Source organism: Apium graveolens, chromosome 11 (genome assembly GCF_009905375.1).
Source record: "Apium graveolens cultivar Ventura chromosome 11, ASM990537v1, whole genome shotgun sequence".
Taxonomy (NCBI): Eukaryota; Viridiplantae; Streptophyta; class Magnoliopsida; order Apiales; family Apiaceae; genus Apium; species Apium graveolens.
Window position 1 is genome coordinate 32,405,782 of NC_133657.1, and position 6,000 is coordinate 32,411,781.

Genomic DNA, 6,000 nt, shown 5'->3' on the forward strand with positions numbered 1-6,000 from the left:
TGTCACATGAAGTTGGCAACACTTGAGAATCAGGTTCAAGTGCTTCATTGTATGAAGAAGAAATTTGAGAGATTAGAGTTTGAATTTCAGAGTTGTGTGTTGGCAGTTCCCCCTGAATGAATGAGGGAGCTTCAAGAGATGTGCTCTCTTTGTGTGTGCCATCCTATTTCTTCTTTCATACACTTGAATTTGTTCAAGTTTAATCCTCGTTTTATAATTACATCCTTTTGGGAGGATGCAGAGGTGGCTTGAGTGGTCAGCTCAGTTTGTTTTAACTTCTTTGTTTTCTTGACCAAGGGTGACTCTTGTTCAGTTTGATCCTCACTCTCATTTATTACAGCTAAGGGTGTCTGCTTTCTCTTCTTTTTACCCACTTCAACCTTTTGAGAGGATGAAGTGGTTGGTTTTCTCGCTTCTAGTGGTACAAAAGGAAGGGTCTCAGCTTGGGAAGGCCCCTTTTGGTGTTCCTGTGTTTGTACTCCCACAGGTACATGATCCATTACTGTACTAGATTCAATATTAGACCTCATGTCAGGCATAGGGTAAGGGTAAGTCCTAAATCTCTCAATCATAAATGGAGTGATTTTAAGACTTACAAGTATCTTATTTTTAGTAGTAAGTGAACCAAAAAGAACTTTGGACACTTGCTTACAATTGCCTATCTATACCACTAAACATATGAATATCATGCACTTTATGATTTAAAGCACACATTATAAATTTAGAAAGAAAAATTTCTTTAGCTCTTGCTTTCAAAGGAATTATGAGCCTGGTGCTTAGCTCCTCCATGATAAGATGACCTACATTGAGGTGTCTGTTGTGGGCCATTGACAACACCAGCTTCTGGACAACACTAGAGATGTTGTCATACCCTGTCTTTCTGCATGTGAAGGCCTTCACAATAGAGTCAAACAAGAAAGACCATTCTCTGCTGAGAAACTTCTTGTTCAGGATGGCCAGGTTGATTATTTCACTAGAATTGATGAAGTCCATGAACTCAGCTAGCTCATCCAGTGTTAGAACCTCCGCTAAATTTTCAGTTGGGATGCCCAAAGCTACATTGACATCATCTTCAGAAAGTTCCACTTGCTGGCCTCTAATGGAGCAATTAACCACAATAGATAGATCTTGGTTTTCATGCACCACAGTCCTCACAATAGCCGTATTCCAAAAATCCCCCAGAACATCTAAGTACAGAACTGGATTTGCTGTCAAAGCACGTGCAAAGTAAGTTTCAGAAAGAAACTTCACAAAACTCTTGAAAGAATCAGGAGCCTGATTTGCATTAGTAAAAGCGGGGTAATTGGTGCCCTCATTTGGGATGAAAGGTGTAACTGTGTTTGATGCCATTGGAATAGTTTGAATTTGAGTGGGTAAGAAAAAGTAGAGAGAAAGAGTTTGAAACAAGAGAGAGCAGTTGAGAATTGGAAAAATTAGGTCACTTAGAGATCTCGAAAGCGTAAAGAGGTGTATGTCGAGATGTCTGAGTATTTATAGTAAAAGTTAAATGACTTATCGAGAACTAAAAATGGACGTTTGAAATTTGCTTATCGAGAAGTCATATTGAGAGAATAGATACATATTGATATGTCATTTTCCTGACTATTATCGAGAACTAGAAAATGACTTGTCGAGATGTCAAATAAATACCCAGTTTGTCCTGAATGACTAAATTGTTTCTAATTTTTATTTGAATAAATCAAAATAAAATCAGACTGATTCTATCAAAAGTATTTTACCAAAGTAATTTATGAAATTAAATTATCTCATTTTTGAGTCATTGATAAATCTAAAATTTACACTTGTAAAGAACTCTATGAGTTAACACTGATAGAGAACTCTACAATGACTTATCAATAAGTCATAATAAAGCTTGTCGAGAAGTCCTTCGAGAAGTCAGAAAAGTGACTTATCGAGAACTCACTCGAGAAGTCTTAAAATGGCTTGTCGAGAAGTCAATTAGACTTATCGAGAACTCAGTTCTCTATATGCTTTTCATCTTTTTGATTCTGCCTTTTGCTAATTTTACATATTGAAAATGCAAATCAACATTTAGATAATTTTGTTGGAATTTAAAATTTCCAAGCTAAATTTTGAATTTTAAAAGTTAAATATACAGAGATTTCTCAAATATTTATAACTCATATTTCAGTTAATTTCTAATTAAATCAAATTAATTTTGATTTATTAGAAATCAATTTGCTACAACACTTTAGCTGAGTTCTTGCCTTTAGGATGAAGAATATAACATTCCAATTTCACCTACAAGTCTAGTGAAAGTTGCTTCATCCAAAGGTTTAGTAAAAATGTCAGCTACCTGTTTTTCTGTTGGAATAAAAATGAGCTCAATGGTACCATTTGCTGCATGTTCTCTAATAAAATGGTACATTACATCAATGTGCTTTGTTCTAGAATGATTAACTGGATTAGTCACAATAGATATAGCACTAGTATTTTCACACATAATTGGAATTTTGTGTAATACTAGGCCATAATCCATTAGCTAATTTTAAATCCAAAGCACTTGAGCACAACAACTTCCAGCAGTTATGTATTCAGCCTCAGCTGTGGAAGTTGATAGAGATTATTGTTTCTTTCTATACTAGGATACAAGTCTTTGTCCAAGAACTGACAGCTTTCACTAGTGCTCTTTCTGTCAACCCTGCATTCAGCCAAATCTGCATATGTGTATCCAACAGCTTCAGAACCTATTCCATTAGGATACCATAATCCCAAGTTTGGAGTCCCTTTTAAGTATCTGAAAATTCTCTTCACAGCCATCAAATGTGATTCATTTGGATTGTCTTGAAATCTTGCACACAGACATGTTGCAAACATAATGTCTGGTCTACTAGCAGTTAAATACAGCAAAGGTCCAATCATTCCTCTATAACCAGAAATGTCTACACTTTTTCCTTTCTTATCTTCATCCAATTTAGTAGTTGTAGACATAGGTGTAGATGCAGGTGAACAATCAACCATGCCAAACTTCTTCAATAAATCCTTGACATACTTAGTTTGGCTGATGAAGATCCCATCACTTCTTTCACTGACTTGAAGTCCAAGAAAGTAACTTAGTTCTCCTATCATACTAATTTCATATTCACTCTGCATAAGCTTTGAGAATCTTTGACATAGTTTTTCATTAGTAGAACCAAAAATGATATCATCCACATAGATTTGAACAAGGATCATATCATCACCATGCTGCTTGTAAAAGAGAGTCTTGTCAATTGTACCTTTAGTGAATCCATGTTTAAGCAAAAATTCTGACAATGTGTCATACCAAGCTCTAGGTGCTTGCTTTAGTCCATAGAGAGCCTTGAGTAGCTTGTACACAAAGTTTGGAAATTCTGGATCTTCAAAGCCAGGTGGCTGTTGCACATAAACTTCCTCTTCCAACTCGCCATCAAGGAATGCACTCTTCACATCAATTTGATACACCTTGAAATTTGAGTGGAGCAAAAGTCTTGCAACTGGAGCAAAAGTTTCATCATAGTCAATTCCTTCCTATGAGTAGCCTTTTGCAACCAACATTACTTTGTTTCTGGTGACAATCCCATTTTCATCCATTTTATTCCTGAACACCCACTTTGTTCCAATTACACTTCTGTTCTTTAGTGCAGGAATCAACTCCCAGATTTTGTTTCTTTCAAACTGGTTTAGCTCCTCTTGCATAGCAGATATCCAATTAGGATCAAGTAGAGCTTCTTCAGTTTTCTTAGGTTCAACTTGTGAAAGAAAACATGCAGGAAGACATTCATTTGCAGTTGCACTTCTGGTCCTCAATCCAATAGTTAGATCACCAATTTGCTTCTCTTGTATGACTTTTATCCCATTTTCTGGTGTGATTTTGTTGACTTGAGTTTTCTGCATTTTCTTCACCATTGGCTTGACTTGCAGAATCTTCTCCTCTTTCTCCCTATGAGTTTGTGCTATCAAATTCATGTGTTTGAGATGAGCTTCCATTCTCATGATTAACTTGTTTAGTTGACTCTTCATTCATCTGATTTGTGTTGACTTCAGCTTCATCCTCAGAATCACTATCAATGTTGAGATTTTCAAATTTCAGGGTCTCAATTTCATTTTCATCAAGACATTCAATCCTGGACACTTGTCATAATCAATAGTTACATTTGTGCTTTCCATAATTTTCTTTTGTCCAAGCACATAGACTTCGTAGGAAGTTCTCTCCAATAAATATCCCAGAAAATTGGTTCAAAAATTTTAGAGTCAAATTTTCCCACATATTCAGAGTTGTCTTTTAAAATATAACACTTGCTTCCAAACACATGAAGATGCTTCACAATAGTCTTTCTTTTATATAAGATTGTGTAAGGTGATTTGCCAATATTTTTGTTGATGAGGTATCTGTTTTGAGTGTAGCATGCAATATTGGCAGCTTCTTCCCAAAAATTTGTTGGCAATTTGGCATCTTGCAGCATTGTTCTAGCAGCCTCCACTAGTGTTCTATTTTTCCTTTCAACAACACCATTCTGTTGAGGTGTCTAGCTGCTGAGAATTCTTGAACAATGCCCTTATCTTTGCAGAATTTAGTTAAAGTTGTATTTCTGAATTATATGCCATTGTCACTCCTCAATCTTTTCACACAATTCTAATCTTCAGCCTGTTTCTCAATCTTCTTGATGTGTTCAATTATGATGTGTGAAGTTCCATCTTTAGAGTGCATAAATTCTACCCATGTGTATCTTGAGTAGTCATCCACCATCATAAGTGCATATTTCTTTCTTGAAATTGATAAGACAGTAACTGGTCCAAATAAGTCCATGTGAATAAGTTGCAAAGGTGCACTTATGGAATTCACGGTTTTACTCTTGTGACTTGATTTCTTCATTTTTCCTTTTTGACAAGCCTCACAGACCTCATTTTAAGCAAACTGCATATTTGGCATGTCTCTCACTAACTCCTTTTTAACTAGAGTATCGATTGCCTTGTAATTTAAGTGAGAGAGTTTTATGCCACAGTTTGCTTTGTTCTTCAGATGCCTTGGTGTAGAAGCAACAAATTATATCCTCATTTGCTGAGTGATAAGTGGCATTTTATACCACTTAGAACGTCTTATAATGGCTTGAATTAATGTCTTGAAATCAAGTATTTTGTGTATTTGACGCATTTTTCTAGTGTTTTTGCATTTCAGGGTATAACCTGCGTATGTAGGAAGAATTCATTATAATAAGCCTAGGGAATTACTTGGAATCGGTTGCGTGGAGTTGTGCGAATAAATCAGCAAAATCAGGAGCAAAACAATCATTTTTCCAGAAGCATGCCAGGCACCCGCCTGGGATCTGGGGCGGCCGCTTGGAAGCTGAGGCGCCCGCTTGGAAAGCTGGGGCGGCCGCCTGGGGTCATAATTTTAGAATCTAGATTTTTTATAATTTGAGTTCTACTGGGCTTCTGAGACTGCTGATTCTTGTAGAGTTCTATATAAGTAATCTTCAGAGACGTTTCACAATAAGAAGAAATAATCAAGTATCAATCAAGAAAGGAGCAATGAGAGAAGATTAAGAAGACCGTTTTAGCACACCGCAATGAATAAGAGGAAGCAAACATTATCTTGTGATTTTTTTATTCGTTGTAACAGTGGATGCTAGTTTTCTTTACTTTGAACCTTAATACTCTTGTGACGTACTCTGGTTTTAATAAGTATTTTATTAGTTTATATTATCGTATTATTATCAAGTTTTCATATGAACCCATGGTGACGATGACTTCTATCATGGGCTAATCGTGATCATGGGGTCGTAACGGATTTACTATGGATTTTTTTACTTAATTGTTTAATACCTTGGTGTGTGATGATTGTATGATATCTAGCATAGGTTGTGCTTATTCGTCTTATGTGTGTTGTGAACATATAAGATAGCCTGTTAATCTCTTGTGAAGCGAAAGTGAATCTTGAGATTTAGAACTTGTCATGCTAGCATAGGTTCATGTATTTGTATGCATGATTAGTGGGTAACTCTAACTGTTTTACTTGCT